We start from the raw sequence: 13610 nt of genomic DNA on the forward strand, positions 1-13610 counted from the left end.
AGCTGTTCTTGCCGAGGCTTTGTGCAATCTTGTACGCCAAGTCTTGGGCGTTGCGATTCTCGAAAGCGTAAGGAGCCATTCTCGCCATCAACTCGGTCATGAAGGTGGAAGAAGAGTCCATAGTGGCCTTGGCAGACGTCCTCGGCAGGACGAAACGACTCCTCTTGGATTGGTGGACGTACAACGAACAAATGGGAATTTCAAAGTTTATTCTCAAGAGAGCCAGCACCCGGACAGAGTTTAGTTTTCGTCGAGGCTGCCGAACTCGTCTTCAACGCACAGGACATGAACCTCAAACACTTGTTGCTCGTCGTCGTACCTGCAGTATATCACGTCTTTTCGCCGACACAGACCATGATGGCGACAAACACGCGCCTCGCCACAAACACCTTTTACAACATGAGAAACGCCCTGATCAAAGTACTCGAATACGTGGCCGTTCAAGCGCCGTCCAGGTGCGTCACGCCGTGCGTGTCCGATCTCGCACACTGCAGTCCCTTTGCCAAGCAACTGCTAGCCGACTGGAACCGCGTGTACCGTCAGCGTAAGTACGACGACGAAGGCGACGACGAGTGTCTGGATCTTCAGATCAGGTGCAGATTCATTGAGGCGCTGGGCTACGCGATCAAGGGCGACGTCGTCGACGTGACCGTTGGCATCAAAGACAAGATTACCAATCTAATGCTCCAATTCCTGTACGACGGCACCCTCGACATTTGGGACCAATATAGGCACGTGTGCGACATCAATCGACAGAGGAGAGAATTAAATCACATGTTTGATTACGCGAATCGGTGTTTCGAAATCCTATGCGAGGTAAAGTCGTGGATCAAGGGACATCGTCTGGTCGAGGCCTTCAAGGACCTGTGCGGAGCCAACCCCCGCAAGAGCTTCCGAGACTTGGAAAGCGTGGTGTCTCTCCTCCAAGACCTGGACGCCTTTGAAATTCGAGACGTAGCCGAGCAAGCGGACGGAGTTCTCGCCGACACGAGCCGTCACTTAAACTGCGCCGAGATGGACTTTAGCCAGTCCGTCAAAGAGTACGCTGCGCACGTATCGCTCGACGATTTTGTCAGAAACGAGGCCGAATACGCCAAGCTATACTTTCGAGTCGTTCACGATTTCTACTGGCGGCACAAACAAAAGATGGCCAACGTCAATTACACTTACTGTCTCGACAATCTCAAGGTAGACGGAGCCGATGACCCCTATTATCCCCTGCAGAAACCGATCGAAGAGCTCGTCGAGGTCATGAAGTCTCTCGCGGCTCGACACGTAGAGTACAAACGGGTCTACTTTTCTCGAAATTGTCCCTGTAAACGGCACCACCCAGAGCAGCAAGACGATGAACAAGACCGATGTTATCTATTTGACCTCAACGAGTACGCCGAGTGCCAGGAAACGGCATCCGTCCTCGAACTACACTCGATCCTCGGCTACTGCGATTCGGACGACTGCCGCTGCAAAACGGACGAACTCCTGTACAGCAAACACCTGTTGTACAAACAAAAGCGCTGTCACTTTTGGTTCATAGAACTCGTGTTGGAATTTCCCGTACGCGAGCACGTTCTGAATCTGGAATACACCAGATTGTAGATGGGCAAGGAGGGGTGGGACAAATATCGTCACGGAGATTTTGGGTCGTAAAATTCAAAGTCGTCCTCTTTTTCCTCCACGACGACGACCTTGCTGGTGTTTTGCAAGACGCCCACGTGCGAAATGTCGAGACCAAATGCAAAGTTGGTTGAAGTCCAGCCCCTCTTGCGTTCTTCGCACAGCGCCGACTTGACGAGCACCTTTTTGGGGTTCTCGAAACAGGCCGCCGAGAGGCGATCTCTCGACTTGCCAATGTACGATCGATTCAGAGAAGCAATTTTGTTTGGGTCTCGCGTCAGCATGTTGATGTACAAACGAATGTAGGCCAATAAAACGTTATCCTTGTTCGAATCGGCATCCAACACGTTCTTGAGACTCTTGTACAGGTGAGAATAGATGCGCCTGTTTGTTCGACACAATACAAACAGCGAAGACATGTGATCCAGTGGATCGATATAGTCTAGGTTCTTCAAGACCCACCGGGTAAACTGAGGGCACAGGTTGTTGGTAAAGTACTCTTGCGGAATGACAAAGACCAACTGCTCGTCTTCCGTCAAAAGGGCGCAGTCCAACAACTTTTCAACCACCACATCGCATCCGCTAAAGTCGACGGCGACCTCGTTCGCGAGACGAAAGTAGACCGGATTAAAGTCGCCGTTCTTGACCCTCTTGCCGTTAAACAGGGTGTACACAATCTGCTTGCCCTGATCGAGGGCGTCCACTTGCAGGCGCGACCGACCGGCCGCCCTCTGCCTAAACACCTGGATCGCGTTTTCACAGTCTCCTTCGGGCTCGTCGGGCTTGAGGTCCCCGTCCTTCACGTTGCGCATCAGATCTTTACAGGCCTTTTCTCGATTGTGCGAAGAGTCTAGATAGTCTTGGGTGAGTGGAGAGGTGATGTTTTGCGCCACCACGTCGCCCAGTACGATTCCCACTTGGGCAAAGGAAAACATCACGGTGCAAAACATGGCAGTGAAAAAATCCACGCCGCAAGCGTCGTCCACGTACTCGTCGTATTTGGGGGGCACGCGCATGTCCTCGTCGCAGTACGATATCAACACGAGCGTGTGGTGCAGCACGATCCTAAACATTTTGCGAGTGTAGTAGCGCAGGCTCGCAATCTGTTCCATCGCGTCGGGTGGGTCGCAATCGGTTGACACCAGAGTAGAGTGCACGACGGGGTCTAGGGGTGCCGCCACCGAAACGTTGTAAAATAGACAGCCGTCGTCAGTGGCATACTCGTACGTTTTCAATAACGCCTCTAGGGAGGGCAGACTACTGTTGGCATCCGGCTCCAGAGTCTGTAAATAGGCCTTTCGAATGTTACCCACTACTCTCCTGATTCTCTCCATAGATAAAATATGCGATGGACGGTATAAAGAGGGTGGGTTCGAAGCACCAATATATTCCAACCAAAAAGAATGCCGAGAGCGGTGGTGGCATAAGCTGGAGCGTCGTCTATCTGGCGTCCAGCGTCGGATTCCTTTGCAGCTTATATTACGTTCATTACAAAAATAGGCGGAGGTTGTTGGAAACCTGTCGATCCTACAGACACCTTTGCGAGCGCAAAAACGCAAAGAAAAACGCCCAGATACTGACGGACGAGCAACTGCTCGAGATTCTAGACGGGCTCGCGTACGTCAAACTCAGAATTTTCGCCAGCCACCCAAACAAGCTCAGAAAACTCGTTTATAAAGAAAATAATGTGGACGCAATATTCAAACATGCACCATTCTCTGTGTAACATAACGGCCGACGGTTACGTCTACAAGCACGGGCGGCTCATTGGCTACCCGAGCTGGTTCGTAACCGAAGAGTACGACAAGCGTCACATCGAGTGTAGGGTGGTCGATACCTCGGGCCTCCTCAAATCCCACCTCGAAGACTCGATGCGCCGAATGTTGGCACCCGACGTCATCCTGTCGCCCTACATCGACCGATGGGAGCAGAAACCGCCCGTCGTAGCCGTCGACGGAGAGTTTGTCTCACGAATTTACAGTGACCTCCGCGAGCTCAGCAACTCGGCCGCCTTTGTCGGTTTTGAAGACGCCTTCGAGCAGAGCCTCGTAAAAAATCTCCCCGACGGCGACGTAGTCTTCGATTTTAGATGCGTCGACCTGGCCTTTTCACTGTCCACCACTTACAAGACGGACCTCTTTCAATTTTTCTTCTACGTGCTCGTTCCCGTCTTGAGAAACTGCATCGTCCACGCCCAACTCACGCTCGACAACAACGAGTACGAAAACAGAACATTCTGCCACGCGTCCAACGTCCTCTACTACTTTCTGGAAAACCTAGTCTACCATCTCCTCACCAAAAATTCCTCGCGCAACAACGGACTCGCATCCCTCGAAATTGTAGACAAGTGCAAGCCCAGGGTCGACGACGCCAAAATCACCAAAAGCGTGCTCCAGCCCGTCTACGTCCGCAGAGCCATGACCGAGGCCTTTCGCCTCTCCTCGTGGGTGGGCGACGGATCCGTCGACTCCAACACACTCTGCATCCGCGTGGGCCATCTCAAGGCCCCGAGCACAGTCGAGATACGAAACGTAAACGCGCCCGTCTCGTACGTAAAGTACAACTCGGAATGTCGTTCGGAAGCCTATTTTGGCTCGGCAGCCACCTTTGTACTCGACGTACCCAACGACCGAGTCTTCAACTGGGCGGTCGTCAAGTGCAACGAGGCGCACGTCGAGGGGCTCCACTTCCCCATACCCGCCATCTCGGGTAGCCACACCGATCCCGTGTACATAAACTACCTAGACACGTGCGCCTCTAGCATCCGCGTGCTAGACATGGGCTACTTTACAGTGCCCGCCTTCTTTGGAAAACACGAATACAGCCAAAAGTTTACCTCGCTCGAGTATCTCCGCTGCGGCAGCCTGCAAAGCGAAAGCTGGTACGCGATGCTACATGAAAACACCTCGCCCGTGGCCTTCGAGTGGAACAACATCGTGAGGATTCTAGACTCGCGTACTCAAAAGCCCTGCGCCCTAATCAAACTCATTTCGGACCACACGACCCACATTGGCCTCACTCACCCCGATGACCTATACTGGCTAACTCCAGAACTCGACGCAAATTCCTGGACCTCGGCGTCCTTCGTAAACATACCGCCGTACGAGTTGCACCGCGAATATAGCGCTGGCGGCGACGTAGAAGAAGACTCGAACATAGTTATCATCACGCGAGACCGCTGGCCCTTCGTCAATCTTTTCAAGGTCAAGATATCCGTCGTAGAAGGGGGGCCACTCTGCAAGTATCTCGACTCGTGCATCTTCAAGCGCGACACGCCGCTCCTACCTCACTTGCAAACCTTTCACGTGCGGTGTCCCATAGACATGTTTACGCGCATATGCACCAAACACCTCAAGGGCGGCGAGCGACTACAAGAACTCACCGTCTACTGTGAAACCAGATTCTGCGACAACAGATACATTCAAATCATAAATCAAATATGCAAAACCGCCACGCGCCTGCGATCCCTGTCCATCTACAGCAACCCCTCGACCACCGCAGAGTATATTCTCAACAACATCCAGACTCAAAGTCTCCAGTCCCTCTATCTTCTCTCCAACAACATTAGCGTACCTGGCATGAGCGTTCCAGTCATGTACGGCGAGTCCGAACTCTCTCGCAAATTTTGCGTCGACCTACTCAAAAAGTCCTTTCCGAATTTGCGCTACTGTCTATGCGCCTTCAATCACATGTACAACATGGACCTGTCACCCACGCCCGCTCTGTTGAGGCAAAACTTTATTAATCCGCCCACGCCCATATCGTCTGTACGAGAAGAAAACGAAGATACGTACCTGCCGGCAAAGAAGCCTCGTCCTCCGCCCAGACAACAGCAAAGGCCCGTAGAGCCACCCAAACAATCCAACATGTCAGAGACTCTCTTGGAACAAGACTTTATTCCACCACCCAGCATTTCGACAACTTCGATTGAAGAATTTAAAACTCCGGACCCACCCTTATCGTCCACCACGGAAACTCCTCTGATCAGCGAAGTAGACAGCGTTAAGAACTTTCCATCGTCCGAAGACGGCAACAGTATTAACCTATCCAATCTCGGCAACAAACCCTCCATTTCTACAGTCTATGCAGATGGCGCCGTCTACTCCGACACGTCGGTAGAGGCTAAAAGAGTCTTTGAAAACGACCAAGTCGGTCGAGACGTGGTGCAATCGATGCAACCCAAGCCCACCTTCCCAGTCAACCCCTATTTACTTAAAGGAACGGCACAAGAAGAATACGACGAAGACATTTAAAATAATAAAATTTAATTATTTGCCTCCGACACCAGAGAAGCGGTCTACGTCCCGTCGGACAAGAGGGCGGCCGTGCAGTCTTTCCGCAAGTCTCTCTTTATTGACGAAGACCGGGTGTTTGATCCACCGCTGACCGACCGGGAAGTTAGCATTCGCCTCAACGACGACCGAAGAGGAGGGGGAGACAGGTTCGTCTATGCCTTCGAGATCGACAATCGACTCGTCGAGGAAACGAACCTACTATTCGCCAGGCACGTGCCTCAACTACTGGACGCTTCGCTATTTGTGCCGCACGAAGCGGAAAAACTCGTCTACCCAATCACAGACTCTTATCCGGCCGTCTGTTGGGTGACGCCCATCTTTTGCCTGTGCGCCTTTGCCGTTCTGTTTTCGAGCGAGTATGCGAATAATAAAAATGACTAATGAAACCAACAACGTCTACAGGGTCATGCTTCAGAGCATTTACTTATATAACCGAGACTTGCACGATCGACTATCCGACGTTGAGAATGGTTTGATAGTCGTTGGGATCTTATCAATACTTCTGTTTTTTGCTGTCGTTTTTCTCACCTTTCTCGTATACAGAGAGGGCCCGTCTTTGATACATAATAGTAAATAAGAAATGGAACTACCGGTTCTCGAGCGATTAGACTTTTGGCAGGCGGACACAGAGCCGTCGCCTTCTGCATTCGGAGACTACATTGACGTCGGTTTGGACGTGTGCCGCTCCATAGACCCCACGATCCTGGTCTACGTGTCCCGGTACTTTGCGGAAAATCACCACGTCCAAGATCCGCCCTGCGAACAGGTAGACGCCAAAGACATCGTCCTGGTGTTTACCTTCAAGGCCACGACCACCGTGGACGACGACACGCGCTACAAGATGACGATGGTCGTAAACTTTGTGAACGCCTGTAGAGACGTCGTAATATCCGACATGATGTACAGCCGACGGCAGATTTTTCTACAACTGGAATATAAAAAGAGACTGTACGGCGGTCGTCACAAGTTTACAAAGACTCTGGGCCTGATCGACTACGTACTCAACGGCTACCTCAATTCCAAATCGGGATTTTACAAAATTTGGTACGATTATTACGACGTGTCCAAAGAAGACCGCGTAACAAAGACGATAAAGTACGTGGAGGGTCTAAAGTAGAAGGGCGTCTACAAGCAACAGGATTTTGAAAAATTATCATCTTCGTGTGGCGAGCGCAAGTGGATGAATTTGAGAAACGCCGTCATTTGCAACGGCGTCGACACGAACAAGTACTATTGTTACGTCACATACCTCGGTTGGGACCGATATGACTTTTACATAGTGCCGAGATAACCTTGACAGAAGACTACCGCCGTCTACGAAAAAAAAATAGAATCGCGAAATACTCTACTCATCTACCCTCGCCTCCCCCCCTACACCGTCCACGCATGGTGTGATATTACGTGAGCGGCTCTCATTCGTCGGCTGATAACACGTGGGCTTCTCCGACGCGACTGCTTGTACTTACAGCAAAGTTAACCCTACCCTCTCCCCCCACATCGCTTCGAGCCAGCCCGAGAGTAGCACCATGTCCATCCTGAAGAAAATTTCCACCGCCGACCAGTGGGCCTCCAACTACGAGAATCTTCAGAAGATGTTCTCGTATGACGATTTTTTTAAACCCTACGTGGATGTGCCAAAACATCTCGGCGCCGCCACGAAGAACGTCCTCCAACATTTTATAGAGTGCGGGCACATTGTCTCCGGCAATGACAACTGTTTTATCAAGAATTTTGTGGTCGCCTTCGCGAACCCAACCGTCGACCCGGTGGATCAACGCATAGTCGACGTGATTAATATCATAAATGCGTGCCATTATCTGAATGTCTTTGACTTGGCGGTGACAAAGTACTATCTCTTGATATTTGTGCGGATCGTGCCGTCGAAACGGACGGATGCTGTCGGGCTGCGGAGAATACTCTGTTTTTTACACCGCGTCATCACCAGCTACGTGGGAAACCACCACGTCGAGTGGAGCGAAGACTGCGACGTGTTGGCCCCGCCGCCCCCGTCCACGATCCCCATGTACGAACTGGACTACAGGGGGTTTTTGGAAGTGGTGGACACTGACGTTTTCGTGGCCGAGTTGAGAAGCCAGCTAAACCGGGAGCGTCCATGGACGACCCTGAGGAAACTAGTCGTGAGACACGCCGACACTCCAAAATATTATATCGAGAGGGTGCGCAACTACGACCGTGCGGTGATTTACTAGGAAAATAAAAAGAAAACACTCGCAAACCAGAAACTGTGTCTTTATTCCCACAAAAAACCAATCGCCCGGGTGGAAACGGGCGCATTCGTTCGTCTTTTCGGAAGGCAGTAAAGTTGTTCCCAACGCGTAACAATAGGCGCGGTAAAACGCTTTTCGAAATGGGCAAACACCTGCGCAGCGCAATTTTTGCTTTATACTAAGTCTTATATCGACCTCAGCACATCTCAATGTCAACGCTCTGGGACCAGGTGCATTCGTCTCTACCTTTCCGAACAACAGACTTCTGGAGGCGTTACCTAAGGCGGGGGTAAAACATTCGCTTTAAAAATAAAAATGCATAAATTCGTTTCCAACGCGTAAAAATAGGCGCGGTAGAACGCTCTTCGAAAGGGGCAAACACCTGCGCAGCGCAATTTTTGCTTCATACTAAGTCTTATATCGAACTTAGCACATCTCAATGTCAACGCTCTGGGACCAGGTGCATTCGTCTCTAGCTCTCCGAACAACTAGACTTCTGGAGGCGTTACCTAAGGCGGGAGGTAAAACATTCGCTTTAAAATTAAAAATGCATAAAGTCGTTTCCAACGCGTAAAAATAGGCGCGGTAGAACGCTCTTCGAAAGGGGCAAACACCTGCGCAGCGCAATTTTTGCTTCATACTAAGTCTTATATCGACCTTAGCACATCTTAATGTCAACGCTCTGGGACCAGGTGCATTCGTCTCTAGCTCTCCGAACAACAGACTTCTGGAGGCGTTACCTAAGGCGGGAGGTAAAACATTCGCTTTAAAATTAAAAATGCATAAAGTCGTTTCCAACGCGTAACAATAGGCGCGGTAGAACGCTCTTCGAAAGGGGCAAACACCTACGCAGCGCAATTTTTGCTTCATACTAAGTCTTATATTGACCTTAGCACATCTTAATGTCAACGCTCTGGGAAAAGGTGCATTCGTCTCTAGCTTTCCGAACAGCAGACTTATGGAAGCGTTACCTAAGGCGGGGGGTAACCTAGGAACCCACCACGTCGAATGAAGCCAATACTGCGACGTGTTGGCCCCGCCGTTCCCGTCCACGATTCCAAAGTACGAACAGGACTACAGGGGGATTTTTGGAAGTGGTGGACACTGCCTTTTTTTTTCGTGGCCGAGCTCGGAACCCAGCTCAACCGGGAGCGTACGTGAACGACCCTGCGGAAACTAGTCGTGAGACACGCCGACACTCCGAAATATTATATCGAGAGTGTGCGCAACTACGACCGTGCGGTGATTCACTAGTAAAATAAAAAAAACACGCGCAAACCAGAAACTGTGTCTTTATTCCCACAAACACCAATCGTCCGGGTACCATGGGCTCGATTGAATAGTATCGACACGTCAGGCCGCCGGCGACGCTTCACAGGTGGGAGGGGCTGAGCTTGATACTATTGTAAAAATATTCTCGTGTTTATTATTCTCAAAATGAAATGAGCTCGTGCCGCGTAACGTCCTCTACCGTTGCTCGATCGGGCAATGGGATCCGGAACGTAGAGCGATGTTTGGTGACAGGCGTAGCGAGTCCACCACAGAGGGTTTCCGGTGGAGGAGGCCGACTTAACGGCCAAGAGGACGTAGGTGCTGTCGTGAGCGCCGACGACCGAAGATCCCTTGAGTGGTATGGGGAAGACGACCTTGACCGTCCTGGGCTCGGTGAACTCTATAGGTTCCTCGTCGCGCCCCAGCCGTATCTCGACCACCTCCTTGCACATGGTCACGGTGCTATCTTCTTGGGAATCGTCGTCGACAGTCTTCAAAACTACGTCCGCGCACTTTTCCACCTTCCAGACGTATTCTCGACCGCCGACATCGGTCAGTTGGATCGACCGAAGGTCGCACATTATTTAGATCTTTTCCACCACGGCAGATATTTTGTCGACGAGTCCTGATTCCATTAGAAGACATACACGCACCACGTGGACTCCGCGCACGCCCTGAGTCAGGAGGTGATCTAGCGGAATGACAGCCGCCTTTAGGAAGGAGAAGTGCTCAAACACGCTAATGTGCTCCTTTATATAGTCGGTGTTCTTTTTCAGCACGTGACAGAGTTCTGGGAAAGGGACGTACTTGACGGCAACGTCTTTGAGCTCTACCGTCACCACAATCTGCTGCATGTAGGATACGTACTTGAGGTCGGGATGCTCGGCGCACGCCTTTTGCGCGATGTGTACGAGCGCCTCGACTTTGGCGAGCGGCTGCGTGTCCTTTCGCGTGTGAAGCGACACGACACGCCCCATGCCGCCGACTTCTCCGTTGATCTTGGCGGCGATGCGTTTGAGTCTGTGCGACGAGTTGTCGTTCATGAGCGCGATGCGGAGAATGCCTTCGCCCGATTCCGTTTCGCAGTGATACACCGAGTCCAGTCCGCACTTCTTGACGACGTTTTCGTAGACCTCTAGTTTGGACTTGTTTAGCGTCATAAAGTCCGCGAGCTCCTTGGCACTGAGGGGCTTATATCCGTCGAATTTCGTGGCGATGGGCACGTTAATCAGAAACTGGAGACATTCGGTGCTAAAGAGAGCCGAAGCGCCAAATCTTCCGTCAACGTTGCACGTTATGTAGTCGAGTATTTTGTCCAACCCGGAGACGCGCTTGTCTTCCACATCGCAAAGCGTTCGCACCGGCATGTTTTTATATAAATTAAAAACCAATTATGGAGTATGTCGTAGGGCTGCTGGCTTCTCTGCCTGCCGCGTATAATATACTGAAGAGGAAATTTAAAGGACTACCCGTATTTGTGTACATATATTCGAAAGAAAACCAGTGCGTTTTTTGGGATAACGTGGGTATGCGGTGGAACTCTCTAAATAATACTTTATACCTGATGAGTGACGATTACAGTCCGGACAACCGCGGAACGACCGTCCTACTTTCGCCGGGCGAACTGGAAGTCGTGCACTCGAAGCGGGACAAGACAGCCGACGCGTACGTCCCTACGCACGAGAGCTCGCCTTATGCGAGCTCTCGGCTGCGAGGAGAAAATCTACGACGTCGTCTGGAATGGCGGTCAGCGCGTCGTCTACACTTCCATGGACCTGTTTCGAATGCTATACAACAAGGGCGTCTTTATTTGACGTCAAAGTTTGGAAAGTTGAGCGAGCACTTTAACAACCCGTTGAGCAGGCGCCTCGGAAGCCTGGCTCTGTACTCGTAAGGAGTCACGTCCGCCGTCGTCGGTCCGTAAATATGTAGCCACACCGAGTCTCGCTCGTCGCTTTCCGACGCCAACCTTCGGTTGGACGCGACGTCGTGGGGGCTTCTTCTCGCGTCGGGCGCGTACTTTACCATGTCCACCGGTACGTTTCGCGGTTCTAAATAACCCAAATTTCTGTTCATTGCAAACACGACAATCATGTTATCGTCGTGCGAGCGCCGCTTGTACGTTTCGTAATGTTCTCTGCGTACGCATCGTCTGATTCCTTTTCCGTAATTGCCGCATATTGCCTGCCCCGTGCATAGAGTCGAGCAGTCTCCGTCGTTGACGCAAGACACGTATTCCTTATCGCAATCCATATACTTTTTTGTTTGAAGAAGAGATGACCTTTAAAATTACTATACTCAAGGCTTCGGAAATAAACGAAGTCTATTTTCTGTGGGCTATGATACTGCTAGCATTTAGCGTTCTGGTTCTTTCGCTCACAATGTGCCGCGTCCTGTTTGCCCAAAGAAGAAACGGAAACCGAAAAAGGAATTGAGTAAACGGGACAAGCTCGTAAACAGCATTAATAACGACAGCGACTTTTCGGACGACTTGTACGAGAACGTTCTATAAATAAAAATGGACATGTTTAGGAGTGCATTCCTGCCTTCTTCGCGAATCGACAATTACAACAATCCCCACAGCACCACCACGGCCGCAACTCCCCCTTTCAATACGACTGTGCATACAACTACGGCTCCCATGACCACTATTACTACTACTGCAACTACTAGTACTACTACTGCTACTACTAGTAGTAGTACTAGTACGAACCACAGACTAGACACCGTCCCACTGACGACACCCGACCAAAGAAACGTAGCATCTAATGCGACCATAGTCTACGACATGATGCTGGCATATTTCTGGAAAAACACCGACAAGAACAAGCGATCCGACATTTACGACAGTCTCACTCTCCGGAACGCGGTGACTTCCGCGAGCGACCATCGAGCCGGTAGCGAACGTCTCTTTAGAAAACACGTTTACGAGGTTTTGGGCAGAACCTTTCCCTGGATCCTTAGCGTCGATAACGTCCGCGTCTGCGTCTCGGACCAGAGATCCGTACTGCCCATCGAGATCCTCATTCCACGCAGGGCGGCCTACACCAACGAGAGCGCAGACTTGGCTTTTGTCGGGCGCGTCCTATACGACCAGTACAAATCGGTGATTGATCCGTACGATCACGTCACGTATTTGGTTAGGAATCACCCCAAGCTCGTGGAACGCTACCCCATGTTCTGGTCCTACGTGTTTCTCAAAAACGTCCCGGCGTACAACGATTACGTGGAAGGCGACTGGAGCGACGAGAAGACAATCTTTTCGAGTCAGACCTATCAGGCGGGCTGGTTGAATGCAGACGCAATAACAATGCTGGCAAGCACAGTCACGAATCTGCCCTTTGGCGGAACGGGTGGCGTCGGCGAAGAGCCCGTAGCCCTGAGCGTGCGCGCCATGTACAACCTGGAGTTATTTAGTTCTGCCTACAACGGAGACTACCTGTTTACGGCCGCCGCCATCCGCAACGCGTACAAGTTTGCCTACGACTCGTGCCTCTACGTTCCGCGCGGCGTGGCCACGGCCGAGCTCCGTTCGCTAAAGAAGAAGGAGGTCCTTCTGGGCGTGCGGCAACCCACCATCTCCGACGTGGTCAACGACATCAACAACGTCAAGACGTCGTCCGTCATGGTCTACCTGGACGGAACCGTGAGAAAGAAGCGCGGCGGCGGCATCGCGAGTGGCGGCGTGGGTTGCCTCAAGGCTTCCGGCCTGCAAGAGGACGTGGTGGAGAAAATTGTCGAGAGCGTCGAGTCGACCGTCAAGACCATACTACCCCGACTGTGCGAGACGATAGGAATTCCGAGCGTGATTGCCAACGCCATGACGGCAACGAAAAAGATTCGGCTACTAGACGTGCTGCGCACCGTGGACAACGTCCTCTTCCAACACAGCGACTGGGAAGAGAGAATAAACAGGGGTCTTGCCGCGATTCCGTCTCTGATCAACAACATAACCAACGAGCCGATCGTCAGCTTTGTGCCGAGCAAAACGGCATACACGCACGTACCCACAGGCAGCACCCTCGAACTACCTGGCTTTGACAACTCGATTGTGCTCTCCACTGATCTCGATCCCGAAACAAACAAGCGCTTCTGTCCCCTCAAGTTCATTTTACAAGAGCCCTTCCTCTATCTAAACAAGGGGAGCGGGCGTTACTTTACCCACTCGAGTGGAGGTCACCCGATGCCCTTCACCCAGGTA

The sequence above is a fragment of the Ixodes scapularis genome, unplaced genomic scaffold (genome assembly GCF_016920785.2).
Source record: "Ixodes scapularis isolate PalLabHiFi unplaced genomic scaffold, ASM1692078v2 ptg000827l_1___fragment_3__unscaffolded, whole genome shotgun sequence".
NCBI lineage: Eukaryota > Metazoa > Arthropoda > Arachnida > Ixodida > Ixodidae > Ixodes > Ixodes scapularis.